The 24,834-nt window shown below is 49.2% G+C and overlaps 1 long non-coding RNA gene across 2 annotated transcripts in view; it reads left to right on the forward strand.

The window, feature by feature from the left end:
* The window catches only part of LOC138266438 (uncharacterized), a 37,383-nt gene that overhangs the window by 5,546 nt on the left and 7,003 nt on the right, over window positions 1-24,834 (forward strand). For both annotated transcript variants that reach the window (XR_011199524.1, XR_011199523.1), the window contains exons 2-3: window positions 7,190-7,252; window positions 12,447-12,509. This is a non-coding gene — a long non-coding RNA (uncharacterized lncRNA). The remainder of the gene's footprint in view (window positions 1-7,189; window positions 7,253-12,446; window positions 12,510-24,834) is intronic.

Here is a 24,834-nt window from a genome sequence, read left to right on the forward strand (position 1 = left end):
AAGTGGAAAAATATTCTGGTGTTTCCCCCTAGAGAGGAGTCTAGAATTTCCTGCCTTCCTGTCCTGGTCCCCATTTGTCTGGATGCCCAGTAGGTTAGTGTAAAGTCCTTTGTGTGTGAGCTGGGCCAGTGCCTTTGAAGTGCAAGTGTGGTAGGTGACAGCTCTGCCCCTCCATCCTGTCAGAGATGGCCCATCCTGCCAGCATCCAGACCCTCTATTGTGACGCTGTCTGAGAGGAATACTCAAAGGCCAACTGTTAACTACACCAAGTAATGTGACCCAGGAACAGACTGCAGGCACCAAATGGTTAGGACAAGAAAATACCAACTTTCTAAGAGTGGTATTTTCAGAATTGTGACTTAGAATCCTAAACTCAACCTTCAAAGAGGGTTTTGAATTACAATTCCTCAAACATCAAACATGGCTTTCCTTCTTGCTTCGAATAAAAAATTATCACTTATTAAATGTAATATGGTAACCCAATGTTATACTATGGGAGAAGTAGGCTTTGCAATAGTGAATGAGAAATGTTTACTACTGGGACATATAAAACCTTATAGTACATGTCCAACATTTTAAAAGCAACACACCCTTTCCTATACGCTGTTCGGGGCCTACCCTAGGGGTGACTTATATGTATTAAAAAGGAAAGTTTGGGCCTGACAAAAGACTTATTTCGCCTGGATGGAGTGGAAGTTTAAAAGTGCTCACACAAGCTGCTCTGGCAGGCCTGAGACATGTCTTTAAAGGTCTTCCTAAGTGGGTAGCACAATAAGTGCTGCAGGCCCACTAGTAGTATTTCATTTACAGGCCTTGGATACATGTAGTACCACTTTACTGGGGACTCACAAGCAAGTGAAGTGTGCCAATTGGGTGTAAGCCCTTTAGCAATTGTTAGTAGTGGTAAAGTGCACAGAGTCCCAAAAGCCAACAAAGAGGGTTCAGAAAACAGGAGGGTGAAGGCAACAATTTGGGGATGACCCTTCAGAGAGAGACATGTCCAACAAACACCTATAATCAGAGTTGAATCGAACACAAGGTTTTAGAAGTTTCCACATGGTGGGAAACTATCTAAAAAGAGCACAAAATGGTGGGAGCCCTGCCACAACAGGATCGTGGGTGGACGAATAATATGCAGCCTTTTTCTGATCCTCATAATTTTTCACCAGTACTCCAAGAGTGCATCTGCTTCTTTCATGGCAATACAATGAAGTTGCATACCGTAGAGACAATTATTGGGCAGGGTAACTTACGTATGTATGGCTGCTATCCGATCAGAGGACAGACGACGCTCAGTAGCAGAAGTTTCATGACATAAGCAGCCCACATGAGAAAGACAACATTGTCATTTCTCTTTAGAAGCCTTATGTCCTTTGTTCCACACTTTTGATAGAGCAGCCATACTGCAGAAATCAGTACACATTGGTCTTACCTGACTTTTTTACAGGGAGTATGATATATTACAGCGACTAACAGAAGGGACATAAATTCTTGATGTAATAAGGTCAGCGACAAGGGTCAAATTCCAGCTTTAGTTTGACCTGTAGGATGGAGAGGGTAGTGTGGGATATGAGGTAGCTACTTCAAAAGGTTCACTTTAATCTTGAGAGGATTGCCTGTTACAATATATCCAACATCATTTGCACCTGTGGATCATAACATTGACGGCACATGCATTTTACTCAGTTATCAGAGGTACAAATTAATCACATTCAATAGCAGACATATTTGATTCACAAAGAACAGGCAAAAATGTATTTTTCATGATGTGGAAGAACATTCAAGAAAACACCTTATTTAGTACAGAAAACAGTACAGTTCAACTTACAAAGCAAGTCACATCCTAACAGATTTGTAAGGGATGAGAGTCTTAGTAAAAAGGCATGTTTGTTGTAGATGGGACCTAAGGTAATAGGAACATGGCATGACGTATAATGATGAGGAACTTTCTGGAGATGCCATCTGTATAGATGGACAAACCTGAGAGAGATATTCAGGGAAATTCAGAGAATTTGAGGGCAGACTGGTTAGCAGTGGTATGAATGAAACATGAAGTAGGTTTCCTATTAATGGTAAATGTTACATCCTAGCCAATCCAGTTGGTTGCAATCTCGAATGCAGAAGAACAACTGAAGACTAGATTCCAACCACTGACAGTTGGCTCATGCCTCTCTGTAAGTAGAGGTTATCTCCAGACTTCTGATCAATAAGTCCTGTTGCATGTGGATTGTGTTTTTAAGTAGAACATTACACTGGCGACAAGCAGAACTCTGATTGAAGAAGCCTGGCATCATACGACATTGAGGAGTGGCAGATCATGACAAGTAAAAGGATTGGCATGAACACCAAGTGTCACCATCTGCATTCTATGTTGAATTGATATTGATGAGCTCTAAAAAAGGGTAAAGAGCTATGAAGCCAGACAACTGGAATTTTGGGCATCTGTAAGTACAGGCACGAGCGAGTAATTTAAAGCAGTGACTACAAGCACACATGCAAGCTGTATGCGTGTGAAGACACACGTGTCAAGAAAAAACTAGAACGCTCTCTCAGAGCATTCATGAGCTTCCCAAACCAGCACATCACCACACTCTCAACATTTAAATACTAGAGCAGGTACTTTTCTCATCACATAACGGGGCAGCCATATTGGATGTATAATTTCAAGCGCAAATGCAGTCTTTGTGTTTTCGAAAACTAACAAACACGGAATAGCAGCACATAGCTGCGGCAGCCATATTGACTGTCCAAATTTAAGCACAAAGAAAGTTTTGTGAGAACTAACAAACATGGTGATTCGCACACCATTGCAAACACTAAAGTTACTAAAACAAAACATTGGTGATTAACACACCAATTGTAATAACAAAGTTAAGGGGCTACAAGTAATTTCGGTAATTCGCCACCTGTGTGAACACAAAAAAAATGAAACTGGGTCATTCGTTATTTCGGTGATTCACACACCTTTGCGAACACTAGGAATGAAAAAGCACAAACAATTACAGTGATTCACACATCAGTGTGAACACCAGAAGTTAAAAGAATAAAACAAACCCTTGGAATATGCACATTTAGGGGGTCATTACGACCCTGGCGGCCGGTCGGTAAGGTGGCGGTAACACTACCAACAGGCTGGCGGTGTTCCGCCAGCAATTATGACCGTGGCGCAATTGCCACGGCCGTACCGCCGGCCCCTCCAATATACCGCCAGGATTCCGCCTGGCGGTCATAATCCCCAGGTCAGCGGTGCAAGCACTGCTGCCCTGGGAATTATGAGTCCCCGACCGCCAGCCTGTCCGTGGCGGTAAACACCGCCATTGAAAGGCTGGCGGTAAGGGGACTTGGGGTGCCCCTGGGGGCCCCTGCACTGCCCATGCACTTGGCATGGGCAGTGCAGGGGCCCCCAGGCATAGCCCCGTCGCGCATTTCACTGCCCAAATTTCGGGCAGTGAAATGCGCAACGGGTTCTACTGCACCCCTGCACATCAGCATTGCTGCCGGCTCTATTACGAGCCGGCTGCAATGTTGATGTCACGTTTCCACTGGGCCAGCAGACGGTAACACTGTTACCATCCGCTGGCCCAGCCAAAATGTCATAATAGGGAGACAGGAATACTGCCTGCAATGGCGGTATTCTGTCTCCCGCGGCCTCGGCGGTCTTTTTCCAAGACCGCTGAGGTCGTAATGACCCCCTTAATAAGTAAAACTGTCAGTCTTAGAATATAATACAACAAGATTCATAGTAGCTCTTAAGCATGGAAGGTATTACTCCACCAATACCTTTTCTACCTACACCAGGAGATCCTATATTAGAATGAAAACAATGGAAAGATGGTTTTGAAGCTTATATTGAAGCAATTATGGGTGATATCTACACTGACAAGCAGAAACTGGCCATTTTAAAGCATTGCTCATGTGTGGAAGAAAAACGCATACTATATCATTTACCACCAATAACTGTGGAAGAAGAGGATGGAGATTATATATACCTATATCAGATGGCGATACAACAATTGGACAACTTATATACTAAAAAAATCAATGAGGTGGTAGCAAGACACATTTTTAAGTAAAGGTCAAATGTCTAACAAATTGATTGATGTTTTTGTAAATGATTTAAGAATTTTAGCAGCTAAGTGTAACTATGCTTCTTTTCATGATTACATGCAACATAACAACTGGTGCATAAAATAGGTGACACAAAGTTACAGGAGATATTGTTATCTGTAGATGATTTAACGTTGGGTAATAGATTAAGAAAGCAAATGTTGAAGAAAATTGGTTGGTGGAAAGGGAAAATTCAAGTCTGAAACTCATACACAAAGTACTGATATGAAAGAATATATATGTTTAAATGCAGATTGTCAGGTCACTTAGCTAATGATAAATCGGGTCCAGCAATAGGACAGATTTGCATGTATTGTAGTGTTAAAGGACATTACTCTAGAGTGTGTAAAATAGAAACAATTCTAAAGATAATGGAGTTGAGGCAAACAAAAAACTGATTATGTGAAAGAGATCAGTCATGAACCAGAGGACAGATCAGAGGAGTACACATTGAGTATATCTGAAATGAACAAAAAGATAAATGATGCTACTTTTTGTGTTGTTAACATCGGAGGTAAAGATAAAGGGAATGGCAGACTTAAGCGCTAGACATACCTTCATTGATGATGAATGTTTAAACAAATTCCCAGTTGTCGCCGCCAGTTATCAAACAGGTAGGCTATGGTAACAAATTGATTGAAGTCTTAGGATATTTTGCTTCTGATTTTAGTTTCAAAGGTAAAACAGTTGAGGCAAAAATATATGTGGCCAAGGAAGGATCTTGTTTATTGGGCTGGCCGCAGCAAAGAGATTTAATGATCACTCTCACCCAGAACCATCCTGACCGGGTGTTAGGATATGATGTCCTGATTTTACCGGTTAATGAGGCTAAGGCAATGAATGGGAGAAGTTGTTTTCCCACAGCTGGGACTTTTGAAGAATTTTGTGCATAAAATCATATAAAAACAGAAACGTGACACCAGGTGTACAAGGTCAGAAATATATCTTTAGCCATGACGGAAGCACTAAAAGAGGAATTGGAGAAATTGTCCAAATAAGATATAATAGAGGATATTGAATCCCCTGGTTATCACCAGTGGTAGTAATGCACAAACCTAATGGAAAGTTCAGACTGTGTGTCGATTTAAGAGATCTAAATGCTTGTATATGGGCTGATCAACATCCACTACCTAATATTGGGGATATGTTTTCAGTGTTGAAAGGAGCAACTGTACTTTCCACATTGGATCTACCTAGTGCGTACTATCAAATAGCACTAAATGAGGATAGCAAAGAGTACACATGATTTATAACAGAAGGGACATAAAGATATAAGAGAATGCCATTTGGGTTGATTTCAGCATTTGCAGACTTCCAAAGTGCCACGCATCAATTGTTCAAAGATATGAAGAACGTTCTGTAGTTTCAAGATGACATTTTAGTCTTTGGTAATACAAACAAGGAACATGCAGAAACCCCATGTAGGGTACTGGATATTCTACAAAGTAATGGCCCGATTCTAACCAAGGAAAAATGCAAATTTGAAGGAGTCTGTAGATTACTTGAACCATAACATTGGTAGACATGGTGTTTCACCTGAATGTCGTTCTGTTAGAGCATCAGAAGAGGCTCATGGACCACAGAATAAAAATCAACTCAGATCATTCCTTGGGTTGGCAGATTATTATGCTAAGTTTATCCCATTATTTTCAAACAAATCAGTGAAGGTGAGAAATTTGATGAAAAAAAATCAACAATTTTTGTGGGACGAGAGTTGTACATCTGAGTTCAAAGAATTAAAATCTGAAACCTCTTCAACTCCTGCATTATCGACATGACACATTGAAACTAGATATGATTCAGTCATTGTGTCACATACCAGTAATGTTAGTATCAGAGCGGTGCTCATGCAGGATCACAAAGGCAAGTTAGTTACGATTGTGTTTGTCTAGACCATTGAATGGTGAAGAATTTTAATATTCAACTTTGGAAATTGAAACATTAGTGAGCTGGTGGAGAATTGAATACTTTCGGAAATATGTTATTGGTACAAAATTCAAAGTAAGATCGGTTCATCGACCACTGGTAGACCTATTTACCACAAAAGGTTGTGTTAAGGTGACACCCAGAATTTCTAGATGGCAATACAAACTGCAGGGGTTTCATTTTAAGGTTGAATATATTCCTGGAGCAATGAATATTCTAGCAGATTTTTTTATCAAGGCTATCAGTAAAAGACAAGGAAACGTGTACTAATGATAATGATATGGAAAAAGTGGTTCCCAAAGGGTGCATTGTAGAAGGGTCATGGGAAAGCAGCCAGTGAAAATGATGAAGAGGTTCAAAAAGTGTTAGAATACATAAGATCAAAGTGGCCTAACAAAAGGGTCTTGGAAAAAATGTATTTACCTTATCTGCATGTGGTTCACGAGTTATCGGAGCAGAATAACACGTGAATGAGAGAAGAACAATTGGGACTACTAGAAAGTTTAAGACAAGCTGTGTTAGATATGGCTCATGAGGGCCATCCCAGCATGGACAGTATGAAGAGAAAGGTCAGAAGTGAATTTTGGGGCCCAGCCATTGATAGATGTATTGAGAACAAAGTTAGATTTTTCATTGAATGTGCCATTAGTGATAAATCACACAAGACAGGAAATTGTGAAAATGCACCTGTATCCAGACCGAGCAGAGTATAGGAAAGATATTGTGGGACGCATGTGAATCTCTAAGAGTCAAGTTGTTCCTGTTGTGTTAATTGATCAGTTATCACAATGGCCAAAGTTCAAAATAAAACACCAAGGGGGTTATTACAACTTTGGAGGAGGTGTTAATCCGTCCCAAAAGTGACGGTAAAGTGACGGATATACCACCAGCCGTATTACGAGTCCATTATATCCTATTGAGGGCGATGGGTGCGGTGTAGGGGTGATAGAGGACACACACACTGAGGTTAACTACCCTTTTCAGGGTTTTACGTGCTTTTTATTGTTCTTGGAGGCAGTAAAGGGGAAAATAACCTAGAACAGTCTGTTAGTAACTGATGGTTCTGAGTTCCCTTTTTCTTTCCTTCTCTTCCTGCTCTGGTCTCTATCCGTCTCAGGTGGGTTGTTTATTTCTTCCCTTTCCTTTTCTCCTCCAGATGGCGTGTTCCGGTATCCTGGCGGCAGGTTTCCTCGGAAGAACAAAAACAAGGTGGCAGCCGGTAAGTGGGGAGGGTAAGCACGGTTTTGTTTCTGTATAGGGGTATGTGAGAGGAGGTGAAATACGAAAGGGGGGGGGATGTGATGGAGGGGTTACTCTATTCTTTTTAGTGGGGAGGTGAGTGGGTTTCTTTTTCTAGTGTCAGCACAATATACGTGATTGTTATGGTGCCCAGGGAACTTGTCCCACCTCAGGCGCTCCCCTTTTAGAGATAGTCACCCTGTCTCCCTTCCTCCCCTTTCCACCCCTTTCTAATCCTCCCCTCGCTTCCTACCCTTCCCCTTCCCTGGGTTCTGCTACGGCCCTTTACTAGAGCACGTACCTTGTCCAGCCACGACCCTCCTGGGCCGTGGCAGGCTGTCGCGTCCTCCGTCTCCTCTCGGGGCGGCTCTTCAGTCTTTTCTTCCCTCTCCCTTCCTGGGTATCCCGGGTTGACGCTTCTCTCCGTCTCCTCTGCATGGTCTGGCTCGGCGTTTCTCTCCTTCTCGCGCTGTCCAATGATCTCTCCCTCTGGCTCCGTATCGCGTCCCGAGGAGGAGTCCCCTCCCGTCCCGTTGCGTCCTTCTTCAGTCTCGGCAACCCGGAACTCCGGGGCCAACTTCCGTCTCCTCCCCCACGCGTCTCCATGACGACGGGGTTGTAGATCTGGCGAGGCGTTCGAGGAGCGCCAGGATTGGGATTCTTGCGGCGCCCTCCTACACACCCCTTCCCATGAACGGGACTGGTATAGGCCCGAGGAGTCCGGGCAGCGGGAGAGGAAGTCTGCGGGACATTGGCGAGCCCCAGGGATATGGCGGATCTGAAAAGTAAAGGGTTGCAGTTCAAGGAACCAGCGGAGTACTCTGGAATTGGTGTCCTTATGGGAAGCCAACCACGTTAAAGGCGCATGATCGGTGTAGAGGATGAATGGGCGTCCCAGGAGGTAATACTGCAAACATTCGATTGCCCATTTAATGGCTAGACATTCCTTCTCTATAGTGGGGTAGTTCGTTTCCCTAGGCAATAGCTTCCTACTGATGTAGACTATCAGGTGTTCATGTCCCTGGCAGTCAGGTTGTGCCAACACGGCCCCTAACCCGGCATTGGATGCGTCCGTAAAGAGATGGAAAGGCCTGGTAAAATCGGGACAACGCAACACTGGTTCGGTTGTAAGGGCTTCCTGGAGCCACTGGAATCCCTGAAGTTGGGAGGGGGAAAAGGGAGGTAGGACAGTCGGGTATTGTTTTTTTAAGAGGTCCGTAAGGGGGGCTGTTATAGTAGAGTATTGAGGGATGAACCTTCGATAGTATCCAACTAGCCCCAGAAAAGAGCGAAGTTCCTTCTTTGTGGTAGGAAGGGGAATCTGTCGAATGGTGGCTACTTTATCCTTTTGGGGACTCAAGAGCCCATTCCCAATGACGTAACCTAGGTAGGCTATCTGGGTCTGACCTAGTACACATTTCTTTGGGTTGGCGGTAAGCCCGGCTGCGGATAGTGCGGAGAATACCTTTTCCAGGTGAAGGAGGTGGGTAGACCAGGTAGAACTAAAAATAACAATATCATCAAGATATGCAGCTGTAAAATCATGGTAGGGTCTTAGTAGTTGATCCATTAGTCGTTGGAACGTTGCTGGGGCACCATGAAGCCCGAAAGGGAGCACCGTGAATTGATACAGACCTGAGGGGATACGAACGCCGTTTTTTCTTTGTCAGTGGGTGCTAAGGGGATCTGCCAATACCCCTTTGTCAGATCAATAGTAGTCATATATCGGGCCTGCCCAATCTTCTCCAAGACTTCATCTACCCGAGGAATGGGGTATGTATCAAAAAGGGATATCTCATTGAGCTTCCGGAAGTCAATGCAGAAGCGGATAGAGCCATCCGGCTTCGGCACTATGACAATCGGAGAACACCACGGGCTGGTAGATGTTTCAATGACTCCTAAACGCAACATTTTATCGATTTCCTCTTCTATGAGGGTTTTCCTTGCCTCGGGAATTCGATAAGGTCGTTAGCGTACTACTTTTCCTTCCGGGGTTCTAATGTGATGCTGGACCAGTGCTGTTTTCCCCGGTAGTTCAGAAAAGAAGTAGGCATGACGGTGGACTAACTCCGTCATTTGCCGGGTCTCTATCTCGGAAAGGGACTCATTGATTTTGGGGAGCTGTTGAGGGTCATACAGTGAGGTGGGGCACAATTCCAACCCTAAAGGTTGAGTCGGCGTGATCAGACATCCCCTCGCTAATGCTAAGTTATCGCTTGCAGGTTCTTCCCATTTCTTTAATAGGTTAATGTGGTAAATCTGGGTTCGTCTCGGATTATTTCTTAATTCTAATAAATAGGTAACGGGGGTAACTCTTTTTAAGATTTTGTATGGTCCCTGCCATTTGGCTATTAATTTGTGCTCTGAGGTGGGCCTGAGGATTAACACCTTGTCATTGGGTTGTAAGATCCTGAGTTTGGTACCCTGGTCATAGTAAGTTTTTTGGTTATTTTGGGCTTCTGTTAGATGCTGCCTTACATCCTCCCATACTGATTGGAGTTGGGTTTTTAACTTATGGACATAGTCTAGGATAGGACGTTCTTCGTTCTCCTCCTCCTCCCAGAGTTCCACTGCCATATCTAGAAGGTTTCTTGGTTGTCTCCCAAATACAAGTTCAAACGGGCTATGCCCAGTAGAGGATTGTTCATGTGTCCTTATCGCGTACAATACTAGGGGAAGCTTCTGATCCCAGTCCTTACCTGTCTCATTCACCACTTTCCTTAAAAGGGTTTTTATGGTGCGATTATACCGTTCGACCAATCCATCCGTTTGTGGATGGTAGACAGATGTTTTTATCTGTTGAACCCCTAGGGATGTACAGATTTGTTTCATTAGCCCTGAGATGAATGGAGTTCCCTGGTCCGTAAGGAGTTCTTCGGGGAATCCCACCCGGGAAAAAAAAGATATCATAGCTTGTGCTACGTTTTTCGTAGTGGTGCTGGAAAGGGGAATGGCCTCGGGGTACCTACTTGCGTAGTCTACGAGCACGAGAATGTGGGTATGCCCTTTACTAGACGGTAAAAGAGGACCAACTATGTCCATACCGACCCGTTTGAATGGTATATCAATCAGAGGTAGGGGTCGCAACGGTGCTTTACGGAGGGTTCCTGGCTCCACAAGTTGGCACTTAGGACATTGAGCACAGTATCTTCTGATATGGGCATATACTCCCGGCCAGTAAAACCGCCTGAGTAAGTATTCTTCCGTTTTCTCCCTACCACAATGTCCTCCCCCTGGTTGGTTGTGGGCTAGGAAGAGTACCTGGGTTCGGTAAGGTTCGGGAACGACAAGCTGTCTTTTCTCCCCATTTGTTTTGGTGGTGACCCTATATAACAGATCTTTTGAGGTCAAGAAGTAAGGACCTACCTCTCCAGTTGAGGCGGTTTTAGCATTCTTCCAAGCATGTTTTAAGGTGGGATCCTCGTGCTGACTCATCCTAAACGATATGGGGGCTGCGTCTAGGAGGGCCATGACTCCTTCTTTGTTTTGTTGGTCCTGTTGCCAGGCGTATTTACGTTTCTCCGTTCTCCTCTCTTTTCGTGTTAACTTCCGTCTAGTGGGATGACTAGGTATAGCATCATCTCGGAATGGCGCATCACCCCACCAGTTGTCCACTGGGTTTTTCTGTCTGGTCCTGTCTAAAAGGTCGTCGAATCTTTGATAGTCCGTTCCTATTACACATTCCTCTATTAGGTTGTCCATGAGCCCCACAGGCAGACTGTCTATATGTCCGTCCCAGCCTATGTCTATGTTGAGAAGCGGATACTGGGCTCGATCTCCATGGATACAGCATATCGTAACCCATTGGTCCTCAGGGGGTGGTATATGGTGAATCAGACTACGTCGGACTACTGACTGACTACACCCGGAGTCAATTAAGGCCATAACAGGTTTTCCGTTGATCATCAGGGGGTATTTAAAGGAGACGTCACTCTTTCCTAGGCATAAGACTCTGCCTCTAGTTATGCCTATCTCCATTGGCTCTATACCCTCCTGCTTTCTGGGACATCCACGGGCGATATGGCCCCACTCCCCACAGTTGAAACATTGGGGTTGCTGCATTGGGCTTCTCTCCGGGTTCCTAGATAGGCCGGTCTCTTCTGTTGTTCGTCGTGTGTGGAATTGAGTAGGAGGTATTGGTGGTTTCCCCATGGGGCGGACGGGTTGTGGTTTACCCTCTCCCGATCTGTGATAGGCACAAGCTAGATCAACCGCTGTCTCAGTATCTATATTGGGGTGTTGTCGGATCCAGTGTCGGGTATGGGGCGGTAGGGAATCTAGATACTGCTCCAGAATAATCGCCTTAATTATGTCCTCACGTTCCGTTCCTAGTGGCCCCAGCCACTTCAACCCTAGATCCTTCACCCGGTAATAGTATGTCCGAGGGTCTTCATGGGGTCCCCACCTTACTTTCCGGAATCTAGTTCTATAATATTCGACGTCATGTCCGACTCGTTCCAAAATACTCTTCTTTATCTCGGCATACGGGGTGACACCTCCTGGATTTGCGGCCTGATAAGCGGATTGGAGGGTTCCTGTCAGGAGGGGAGCTATATACTGACCCCACCTCTCTGCCGGCCATTGAGCACTTGAAGCGACTCTCTCAAAGTTCGTAAAAAACGAGTCGGGGTCTTCTCCTTCCTGGTATTTTTGTAGGACGGAACTTGGCACATTGGGATGTACCTTACTTGCAGCTATAGTGTCGGTCAGCTTTTGTATGGCAGTCTCATGAACTAACTGATTACTGGCCATAATGGTGGCCTGGCTTTTCAATGCTGACTGTAGGGCCTCCCTATCCTCCTTGGCCTCTCGTTGCTGGGCTTCCCAGACTAGCTGGAGATGGCGCTGTCCTTCGGCCAACTGTTTAATCATTTCTTCAAGACTGGACTTGTCCTCCATTATCCCGTATCCGTCCAATCCCACTTCTGACACCACTGTATGCGATGGGTGCGGTGTAGGGGTGATAGAGGACACAAACACTGAGGTTAACTACCCTTTTCAGGGTTTTACGTGCTTTTTATTGTTCTTGGAGGCAGTAAAGGGGAAAATAACCTAGAACAGTCTGTTAGTAACTGATGGTTCTGAGTTCCCTTTTTCTTTCCTTCTCTTCCTGCTCTGGTCTCTATCCGTCTCAGGTGGGTTGTTTATTTCTTCCCTTTCCTTTTCTCTTCCAGATGGCGTGTTCCGGTATCCTGGCGGCAGGTTTCCTCGGAAGAACAAAAACAAGGTGGCAGCCGGTAAGTGGGGAGGGTAAGCACGGTTTTGTTTCTGTATAGGGGTATGTGAGAGGAGGTGAAATACGAAAGGGGGGGGGATGTGATGGAGGGGTTACTCTATTCTTTTTAGTGGGGAGGTGAGTGGGTTTCTTTTTCTAGTGTCAGCACAATAAACGTGATTGTTATGGTGCCCAGGGAACTTGTCCCACCTCAGGCGCTCCCCTTTTAGAGATAGTCACCCTGTCTCCCTTCCTCCCCTTTCCACCCCTTTCTAATCCTCCCCTCGCTTCCTACCCTTCCCCTTCCCTGGGTTCTGCTACGGCCCTTTACTAGAGCACGTACCTTGTCCAGCCACGACCCTCCTGGGCCGTGGCAGGCTGTCGCGTCCTCCGTCTCCTCTCGGGGCGGCTCTTCAGTCTTTTCTTCCCTCTCCCTTCCTGGGTATCCCGGGTTGACGCTTCTCTCCGTCTCCTCTGCGTGGTCTGGCTCGGCGTTTCTCTCCTTCTCGCGCTGTCCGATGATCTCTCCCTCTGGCTCCGTATCGCGTCCCGAGGAGGAGTCCCCTCCCGTCCCGTTGCGTCCTTCTTCAGTCTCGGCAACCCGGAACTCCGGGGCCAACTTCCGTCTCCTCCCCCACGCGTCTCCATGACGACGGGGTTGTAGATCTGGCGAGGCGTTCGAGGAGCGCCAGGATTGGGATTCTTGCGGCGCCCTCCTACACACCCCTTCCCATGAACGGGACTGGTATAGGCCCGAGGAGTCCGGGCAGCGGGAGAGGAAGTCTGCGGGACATTGGCGAGCCCCAGGGATATGGCGGATCTGAAAAGTAAAGGGTTGCAGTTCAAGGAACCAGCGGAGTACTCTGGAATTGGTGTCCTTATGGGAAGCCAACCACGTTAAAGGCGCATGATCGGTGTAGAGGATGAATGGGCGTCCCAGGAGGTAATACTGCAAACATTCGATTGCCCATTTAATGGCTAGACATTCCTTCTCTATAGTGGGGTAGTTCGTTTCCCTAGGCAATAGCTTCCTACTGATGTAGACTATCAGGTGTTCATGTCCCTGGCAGTCAGGTTGTGCCAACACGGCCCCTAACCCGGCATTGGATGCGTCCGTAAAGTCCTTCTTCAATCTCGGCAACCCGGAACTCCGGGGCCGACTTCCGTCTCCTCCCCCACGCGTCTCCATGACGACGGGGTTGTAGATCTGGCGAGGCGTTCGAGGAGCGCCAGGATTGGGATTCTTGCGGCACCCTCCTACACCTATGGAACTCGTAATACGGCTGGTGGTATATCCGTCACTTTTGGGACGGATTAACACCTCCTCCAAAGTTGTAATAACCCCCAAAGTTACTTCTAAAGTCGTGATACAGTTTCAGAACTGTGTTTGAAAAAAAAAGGGTTTCCGAAATGCTTGGTAACAGAAAATGGTGTACAATTAATTTCCATTGAGATGAAAACATTTTTGGAGAGTCATGGTATTGATCACATACCCACGTCAGTATAGTATCCATAAAGTAATGGAATTGTGGAAAGGTGGATTAGGGTGCTGAAGGAATGTCTACAACTTGCAATAATTAATGGAAAAACGTGTAACCAAGCTTTTAGGGAATTATTGTGATGTTATAGAATTACACTTAGAATTGAGGGAGATGTGTCTCTTTCTGAAACAAGCATTGCAATAGGTCTCGCATTTGTGATAGAGCTATTGGCATTGTAAATGACAATGTTGTTTACTTTTGTGTTTTGGTTTGGAGTGTAGTCGATGTATACCAGGTGCCACAGCAACCCTCCTAGGCCTGTCACTTCAGGAGAGAGGACAAAACAAGGCCACCATTTTGGGAGTGTTTGTGCCTCATTCCTACAAACTGCCTATAATATTATACATAGGAGTCCAGAGGGTGAGGAGGAAGCGTTCTGCACCTGTGACAGCGACTGTGGGGGTATTTGAGGTGGGGCCTCTTCAAACAGGAAGCAGTGCTATTCAAGCACTGTTTTAGACAGCACTTCTGGAAGTGGCATCTGTAAGGTTGCAGTAGCTGTGAGGGGGCTGTCATCAAAGCCATGACACCATTGAAATCTGAGAGGAGGAAGTGATGGAGTTGCTCCACTTTTGTGCCCTAGCTCCTCTAACCGTGGCACTCTTGTGTTAGCTTCTTTGTGATAAAGGGTTAGGAAAATGGCTGCCTCTACTAACTGAACTCTATTTGAAGAGGCCCAATTTACATCCAAAGGCTGGAAGGTTTTTGCTATAAAGCTTGAGGCTGTGAAGTGCTTGGGTATAGAGTCACAACTTCTTTTCCACCATTTTGGAGACAACACCTTTCACCATCTTCTTGCCTAGAACTAACCTATGTGCTTTTTAAAGCGATTTTGTTAAGAATGGCACCTCCTTTGCAGTGCTATGAAATGGCAGAACCTGTATTACCAAGCTCTACATAAAAAAAAGTTATTCCTAGACTGCCCCAACATGCACCAGACAAAGAACCCTTCGGGAGAGGATGTGGCCTAAGGGCCAGAGCCTCCAGCTTTGGAGCTGTGGAACACAGTTCAAGTCTCAGCGCCGGCTCAATATCCTGTGATTCTGGGCAAATTACTTAATCTCCCCTTGCTTCCACAAATGAATGTGTTCTTGTGTAATGTAACTTGTGCTCATGTAAAGTGCTGTAATACCTTTGTATCAAGTTCAGCTATATAAAACTGCAAAAAAAAATTAAGAATAAAGTGCTCCAATGCCTTCGTGTCGAGTTTGCAGTACATAAAACTGCACACAAAAAAATGACCAAGCAAACATCGCAAAGAAAAAGCAAGATGCCCGAAAACAAGGAAGTGGAAGAAATAACACATGACCATGCAGCGTGAAGCGGCTAGGCAAAAGAGAAAAATAGTCTACCACACTAAGGGGGTCATTACAACATTGGTGGTAAAAGCCGCTTACTGCCGTGCAGAAGACCGCCAATACACCGCGGCGGCGGCGGGAGACCGCCACAGCTATTATGACACACATCACGGAATCCGCCGAAATTCAGACACCCATACAAGTCCGCCACATCAAAGGTCAGCGATAAATATGCGGAAACAAATCCTCCACCTCCACGCCAACGGAAACACGCTCATGCTATTACAACCCACAAATCCACGCGGCGGTCTTTCAACCGTGGTATTCCATTGGCGGTACACACCGCCGCGCTCAAAATACACACACATCTACAAAACAACGCCACATTGGACAATTACAAATACACACACCTGATACACATACACACACCACTTCCACACACCCAACACCATATAAAACACACACCCACATCACCCACAAACCCCTACGACCACAAATTAGAGACAAAGGCGAGAGAGAGACAGCACAGAATAGATAACACCATCACACAGAGGCACACTACACCATCACCCACACAACATCCACGCACAAAACACCACATACCACTACACTCACCACACTCATCAACACATACACCACCCCACACATCACACACAACACCCCATGTCATGCCAAAGACACCCCCGCTTCTCCGAGGAGGAGCTCAGGGTCATGGTGGAGGAAATCATCAGGGTAGAGCCACAGCTATTTGGCTCACAGGTACAGTACACATCCATAGCCAGGAAGATGGAGCTATGGCAAAGAATAGTCGACAGGGTCAACGCTGTGGGACAGCACCCAAGAATTAGGGAGGACATCAGGAAGAGGTGGAACGACCTACGGGGGAAGGTGCGTTCCACGGTATCCAGGCACCACATCGCGGTACAGCGGACTGGTGGCGGACCCCCACCTCCTCCCCCACAACTAACAACATGGGAGGAGCAAGTCTTGTCCATCTTGCATCCTGAGGGCCTCGCAGGAGTCGTTGGAGGAACGGACACTGGTAAGTCTAATCTTCACTATCATATCCCCCACCCTACCTGCATGCTATCACACACCCCCACCCTCACACCCTCCCCTATCACCCTAACTCCTCACTAATCTACCCATAACACCAACCACCCATCCCAACCCCAAGACCTGCATGACACAACTAAGCATGGACACCCATCACTAAAGCATGCCCACTGCACAGACCCACAACACCCCCCAAACATCACCACACAAGCCCCCACACAGGAATGCCTGCACTGGGGTTCACGCACACCCAACCATTGCACACCATGAAACACACACATGCAATAATCATGTACTTATACCCCCACAGGAACCCGTAGGAACGTCACCACACCAGAGGGTCCAGACAACACCACTCCACCCCCAGAAGAGGCCCACAGTGACGACAGCAGCTCTGCCCTACTGGATCTTGATGACCAGCCCGGACCATCGTGGGCCTCAGGACAGTCGGTTCCCCTTGCCCAGCCACAGCCCAACACCGAGCTTCCACCCTCTGGTAACCCCAGCACAGCACCCACCCAGCGGGCCCATACCTTCCTACCCAGGACAGGTCAATCAGCGGTGTGTCCACCACTACAGGGCACCCAGGGTAACCCACCACCCCAACAACAACAGGTACCTGGGGGCAGTGGTAGTGGGCACACGGTCCAGGGGACGGAGGCACAGGAACACCGGGGAACTGGGAGGGCTGCTGTGCGACAGAGGGAGGACAGGCCAAGGGAACCCACTCTCCACGAGGCCCTATCCTCCATCATGGGAGCATACCACCATTCCCAGGAGATGATGGCAACGGTCCTGGACAAGTTACAGGAGACCCTGCGTCTGCAGGAGGAGCAGTATTTGGGGTTCAGGGAGGAGCTCGGGACCATCGGCTCCGCCCTGGGCACCATCGTAGGGGTGCTGACGGACATTCAAAAGACCTTGAGGGACACCGTGGCACTCCAAGGGGCCCCTGACACTAGCCAGGATGATGAAATGCCCACCACCTCCGCCGGCACTAGTGGACAGGACGCCCCGCCACAGGACCACCACACCAGCACCCCACCCCTTGCAGACGGACAACCACCACGAAAGCGGGCCCTGAGATCCAGGAACAGGACAGAGCAAGATGGCAAGACCCCCGCCAGAAAATAAGACCACCCTGATTGTCCCCCCACTGTCCCACTTTGTTACCCTGTCCAGATAGGAATAGCCCCAGCTCCACTTCCAATGGCCAGATGTGCAATGTACCTGTGAGACTAATAGACAGGACTCTGCCATGGACATTCTTCCACCATGACCTCTCCCCATTTCACAACCCCCCAATATTTTTATGCACTTCAATAAACACCCTTGAAACCTCAATAATATTGGAGTCAGTCAATGATTGTGAACTTTGTATTGTCAATTAAAGTGTTAAAAAAGGTTACCCATTGGAAGGTCAACATACCAATGTCACACATCACAAGCCTTTCAAGGGTGCAAGCTGTTGACACGTAGGTTACCACATTACTGAAACTGAAATGGAAGGGGACAACTCAGTTACCAAATAGGGAGTGAAATGTAGGTAGAGGATAGAGGTAGACGTGTGAAATGTAATATAATGTGAAACATGAAATTGTACTCACCTATGTCTCATTGAAAATATTGCTGTATGACTGACTACCTGTTGTTGTTTTCATCTTCATCAGCTTCCTCCTCATCACTGTCCACAGGCTCCACAGGCTCACCCGCTGCAACAACACCGTCATCTGGATCATCATCCTGCAGAAAAGGCACCTGGCGTCGCAATGCCAAGTTATGGAGCATGGAGCAGGCGATGATGATGTCGCACACCTTCTTCGGTGAGTAGAATAGGGACCCACCTGTCATATGGAGGCACCTGAACCTGGCCTTCAGGAGGCCGAAGGTACACTCAATCACCCTCCTAGTCAGCCCATGGGCCTCATTGTACCGTTCCTCTGCCCTGGTCCTGGGATTCCTCACTGGGGTCAGTAGCCAGGACAGGTTGGGGTAACCAGAGTCCCCCAATAGCCATACACGGTGCCTCTGGAGTTCACCCATCATATCAGGGATGCTGCTATTCCGCAGGATGTAGGCGTCATGCACTGATCCAGGGAACATTGCATTTACCTGCGAGATGTACTGGTCTGCCAAACAGACCATCTGGACATTCATAGAATGATAACTCTTCCTGTTCCTGTACACCTGTTCATTCCTGCAGGGGGGACCAGAGCTACATGGGTCCCATCAATGGCACCTATGACGCTGGGGATATGTCCAAGGGCATAGAAGTCACCTTTCACTGTAGGCAAATCCGCCACCTCAGGGAAAATGATGTATCTCCTTACGTGTTTCAGCAGGGCAGACAACACTCTGGACAACACGTTGGAAAACATAGGCTGGGACATCCCTGATGCCATGGCCACTGTTGTCTGAAAAGACCCACTTGCAAAGAAATGGAGCACTGACAGCACCTGCACGTCAGGGGGGATTCCAGTCGGATGGCGGATTGGTGACATCAGGTCTCGCCCCAACTGGGTACATAGTTCCCGGATTGTGGCACGGTCAAACCGGTAGGTCACGATGACATGTCGCTCTTCCATTGTCAACAGGTCCACCAGCGGTCGGTACACCGACGGATTCCGCCATCTTCCAATATGTCCCAACTGACGGTGCCTAAGAAGAGCAACAGCGAAAAAACTGTCAGCATTCCTCCAGGTATGTACCCACAGTCACACACAAGACTACACCACACAATTAACCCATCCGGGAAAGGTTTTGAGTGTAAGCCTCGGTATGTGTGACGCAGTAGTAATTGAAGCCATGTGGGCCCCTGAAATGGCGGCTGCCTGACCTCTAAACTGGGACAATGGAATTGTGGGGTAACTGCGCTGGCATTGGACACCGTCGCGGTAGGCGGTCATAGAGCGCGGTGCAATGCTGCATTGGTTAGCATTGGACCCTATGGGTCCCAGGAGCCAATGAACAGGTGCGCTGGCGGTGATGATGCGCACTGCCGCGGACGTCACCGCCGCGGACGTCACCACCATTTTCTATCTCTTCAATCACTAGATACCTGACCTTCGACAGGAGAGGACCTACACTGCTAGTGCTGCTGTGACCTCGGTCTGGAAGCGACGATGGCTGCTGCGTCTGGGGAAAGGGCCCCTGCCTTCACTGCACAGGAGTTGGAGAAACTTGTGGATGGGGTCCTCCCCCAGTATACGCTACTCTACGGTCCTCCAGACAAACAGGTTAGTACACAGGGAGCACGTTGTATGGGCTAAGCCTGGGTGGACAGGGCTGGGTGGATGAGGGAAGGGGGCAGAGTACATAGAACAGTCATGCATGGGGATGAATGGGCCACAGGGATAGAGTTGGGAGTGGGCCAATTACAACAACGGTGCTGTAGGTAATGACTGTTCCTCTTTCCTTGTGTATGTCATGTAGGTCAGTGCCCACCAGAAGAGGGACATTTGGCGTGCCATCGCCAAGGAAGTCCGGACCCTGGGGGCCCACCAGAGACGGGGCACCCACTGCCGGAAGAGATGGGAGGACATTCGCCGCTGCAGCAAGAAGACGGCGGAGGCTCAGCTGGGGATGGCCTCCCAACGTGGGAGGGGTGCCCGTCGCACCATGACCCCCCTGATGTTCCGGATCCTGGCGGTGGCCTACCCGGAGTTGGATGGACGCTTAAGGACATCACAGCAGACACAAGGGGGTGAGTACAACCTCATCCTATGGACTTTGCGTGCAGTGGAGCTGTCTGGGTGGGGGTGGTGGGCTGTGGGTGTCCCTAGGCTAGGGCGAGTTAGGTAGGCAAGGCCCCTCTGTTATGTAGGCCATGTGGCACTCTACCCCAGCTAAAAAAAAAGGCAAATTGATGTATAGTTGCCCCTTTGCCATCCATGTGGGCAGATTTCTACCATTGCCATGTAGGCCATATCCCAGAAATTGCATGTGCAGAGGGCAGGAGCACGGCGTAATGCAGGGGGCTGCTGCGTTTGTCTTGTCCGCCAACGGTAGCGGTATGCCATGCACTAAAACTCTCTTTCTTCTGTCTCCACCCTTTTTCTGCTCTCCCTGTCCTTCTGTACATCAACATCAACAGGCGGAGGTACAGTGGCACCGGAGCACGAGGGAACTGCATCCCACATGGCCATGGAGGGCCACACCACAGACTCTGAATTCACCAGTGGGACGGAGGGCGAGGGAAGCTTCAAGTCGGCCACAGGATCACCAAACAGCGACACGGACTCGTCCGCCGATGGGAGCTCCCATGTGATGGCGGCACCATCTGTGCGCCCCACTTCTACAGGTACCTCCGCCACCTCCCCTACCAGCACCGCCCTCCCAGCAGCCCCTCAGCGTTCGCCCTGTGCCCGTTCACCCAGGAGGGTGGGCATCACCTTCGCCCCAGGCACCTCAGGCCCTGCCCCAGTCACCCCTGCTGCCCTCAGTGAGGAGGCCATTGACCTCCTCAGGTCACTCACTGTTGGGCAGTCTACCATTGTGAATGCCATCCAGGGTGTAGAACGAGAGTTGAAACACGGTAATGCATTCCTGGAAGGCATTCATTCTGGTCAGACTGTCCTTCAGCGAACCCTGCTACACAAACGCTGGCAATCACTCACCCAACATCCATCCACCTCACGACAGCCTCCAGTACCTGCACCTGCACCCAAAACAGCTAAAGTGACACCTCCTACATCCACCTCCTCTTCCTCCACTCCCAGAGCCCCTCCAGCTACCCATCCCAGTGTACGTCAGAAACTGTCCCTATATCAAATTGACCTTTTTGCCCCCACCCTCCCCCCTCCAATTCATCAGTCCCGTCATAGCGCCTCAGCCAAAAAGCCTCCAGTACCAGTGGTGCGTGTACCAGGTTTTTGGAGTGCCCCATCCACCAGGGCAGGCAGTAGGACCCGGAGCCAAGGCACTGTCAGTCCACCCCCTGTAAAGGCTCCGAAATTGGAGAGTGGACGACGTGACCGTGTCAAGACTCCTGGTGGGACAAACAGTGAAATGGGATCCAAGGCGATTGGTGAGTCATCTGTAACTCAAAAGAAGGTGGGGAAGGTCCCGAGGAAGTCTCCCCAACCTGTTGTGAGTGTCACGGCGGAGAAGTGCGCCATCATTTCCGGCGGTCCAGACACAACCGCCAGCACCGTCGTCACTGGTCCAGAGACCACCGCCAGAGTCATAGCCCAGGAGGGCCCAAGTATCGTTACTGGTCAGGAGACCACCGCCAGAGTCATAGCCCAGGAGGGCCCAAGTATCGTTACTGGTCAGGAGACCACCGCCACCGCCGGAGTCACAGCCCAGGAGGGCCCAAGTATCGTTACTGGTCAGGAGACCACCGCCAGAGTCATAGCCCAGGAGGGCCCAAGTATTGTTACTGGTCAGGAGACCACCGCCACCGCCGGAGTCACAGCCCAGGAGGGCTCAAGTATCGTAACTGGTCAGGAGACCACCGCCAGAGTCATAGCCCAGGAGGGCCCAAGTATCGTTACTGGTCAGGAGACCACCGCCACCGCCGGAGTCACAGCCCAGGATGGCTCAAGTATCGCAACTGGTCAGGAGACCACCGCCAGAGTCATAGCCCAGGAGGGCCCAAGTATCGTTACTGGTCAGGAGACCACCGCCGGAGTCACAGCCCAGGAGGGCTCAAGTATCGTAACTGGTCAGGAGACCACCGCCAGAGTCATAGCCCAGGAGGGCCCAAGTATCGTTACTGGTCAGGAGACCACCGCCACCGCCGGAGTCACAGCCCAGGAGGGCTCAAGTATCGTAACTGGTCAGGAGACCACCGCCAGAGTCATAGCCCAGGAGGGCCCAAGTATTGTTACTGGTCAGGAGACCACCGCCGGAGTCACAGCCCAGGAGGGCTCAAGTATCGTAACTGGTCAGGAGACCACCGCCAGAGTCATAGCCCAGGAGAGCCCAAGTATCGTTACTGGTCAGGAGACCACCGCCACCGCCGGAGTCACAGCCCATGAGGGTCCAGAATCCCACAGCCCCGCTGGGCAATGATGGAACGTCAAGCCACACACCAACGTCCAGTTTGGAGTTCGTCATGCCACACACCAACGTCCAGTGTGGAGTTCGTCATGCCACACACCAACGTCCAGTGTGGAGTTTGTCAGGCCACACACCAATGCCCAGTGTGGAGTTCGTCATGCCACACACCAATGTCCATTTTGGAGATCGTAATGCCACACACCAATGTCCATTGTGGAGATCGTAATGCCACACACCAATATCCGTACAAGAACCGCCATGGCAAAGCACCGCTGAACAAGGCCAAGACCGCCATGGTGAAGACCGCTGAACGGGGCAAAGACTGCCATGGCAAAGCACAGCTGAACAGTCCATAGCCAGCCATGGCAAAGCACCGCTGAACAAGGCCAAGACTGCCATGGCAAAGCACCGCTGAACAGGGCAAAGACCGCCATGGTGAAGACCGCTGAACAGGGCAAAGACTGCCATGGCAAAGCACCGCTGAACAGTCCATAGCCAGCCATGGCAAAGCACCGCTGAACAAGGCCAAGACCGCCATGGTGAAGACCGCTGAACAGGGCAAAGACCGCCATGGTGAAGACCGCTGAACAGGGCAAAGACTGCCATGGCAAAGCACCGCTGAACAGTTCATAGCCAGCCATGGCAAAGCACCGCTGAACAAGGCCAAGACCGCCATGGTGAAGACCGCTGAACAGGGCAAAGACTACCATGGCAAAGCACCGCTGAACAAGGCAAAGACCGCCATGGTGAAGACTGCTGAACAGGGCAAAGACCGCCATGGTGAAGACCGCTGAACAGGGCAAAGACTGCCATGGCAAAGCACTGCTGAACTGTCCATAGCCAGCCATGGCAAAGCACCGCTGAACAAGGCCAAGACCGCCATGGCAAAGCACCGACGAACAGGGCAAAGACCGCCATGGTGAAGACCGCTGAACAGGGCAAAGACTGCCATGGCAAAGCACCGCTGAACAGTCCATAGCCAGACATGGCAAAGCACCGCTGAACAAGGCCAAGACCGCCATGGTGAAGACCGCTGAACAGGGCAAAGACCGCCATGGTGAAGACCGCTGAACAGGGCAAAGACTGCCATGGCAAAGCACCGATGAATAGTCCATAGCCAGCCATGGCAAAGCACCGCTGAACAAGGCCAAGACCGCCATGGTGAAGACCGCTGAACAGGGCAAAGACTGCCATGGCAAAGCACAGCTGAACAAGGCCAAGACCGCCATGGTGAAGACCGCTGAACAGGGCAAAGACCGCCATGGTGAAGACCGCTGAACAGGGCAAAGACTGCCATGGCAAAGCACTGCTGAACAGTCCATAGCCAGCCATGGCAAAGCACCGCTGAACAAGGCCAAGACCGCCATGGCAAAGCACCGCTGAACAGGGCAAAGACCGCCATGGTGAAGACCGCTGAACAGGGCAAAGACTGCCATGGCAAAGCACCGCCGAACAGTATATAGCCAGCCATGGCAAAGCACCGCTGAACAAGGCCAAGACCGCCATGGTGAAGACCGCTGAACAGGGCAAAGACCGCCATGGTGAAGACCGCTGAACAGGGCAAAGACTGCCATGGCAAAGCACCGCTGAACAGGGCAAAGACCGTGTGGGTATGAATAGTCGGGCACATCAGGCATCGTTCTCCGATGTGCAGCTGGGACTGTGACAGGACATGTACTTTCACGGGGAGACTCATCCAGTCTGGGCACCAGTCCCACCCAGTACCAGTAGAGAACTGCATCTACTTGCGAAGATGTGTCTTTGCACTCCCCAGGATGGCACAGTGGGCAACCCACCCACTGTAGAGACTTGAGAGACTGTGGCTTTGCACTCCCCAGGATGTAACAGTGGGCAAGCCACCCACTATAGAGATTTGAGAGACTGTGGCTTTGCACTCCCCAGGATGGCACAGTGGCAACCCACCCACTGAAGTGACTTTAGAGACTGTGGCTTTGCACTCCCCAGGATGTAACAGTGGGCAAGCCACCCACTTGTTAGACTTGAGAGACTGTGGCTTAGCACTCCCCAGGATGTAACAGTGGGCAAGCCACCCACTGTAGAGACTTGAGAGACTGTGGCTTTGCACTCCCCAGGATGGCACAGTGGGCAACCCACCCACTGAAGTGACTTGAGAGACTGTGGCTTTGCACTCCCCAGGATACATCAATGGGCATGCAGCCCCGTCGTGGATCTGGCTTCGCATTCATCTGGCTGAGGTGCCCCCCCTTCGCTTCCCCCTGAGGTGCCTGTATTGTTTCTATCTGATGCCCCGGCAGTGTTCTCTTGGATTTTGGTCAGGTATCTATTGTGGGCGTCGCCCATGCATTTTTGGACAGTTGGTGCACGGACATTGTTGTGTACATATCTGCACTACTTCTTGTATTGTACATTTATTTTTGACAGATTTCGTGATATATATATCCGTATATTTTTTAATGAGTAGTATATT

Source organism: Pleurodeles waltl, chromosome 11, assembly GCF_031143425.1.
Source record: "Pleurodeles waltl isolate 20211129_DDA chromosome 11, aPleWal1.hap1.20221129, whole genome shotgun sequence".
NCBI classification, from domain to species: Eukaryota; Metazoa; Chordata; class Amphibia; order Caudata; family Salamandridae; genus Pleurodeles; species Pleurodeles waltl.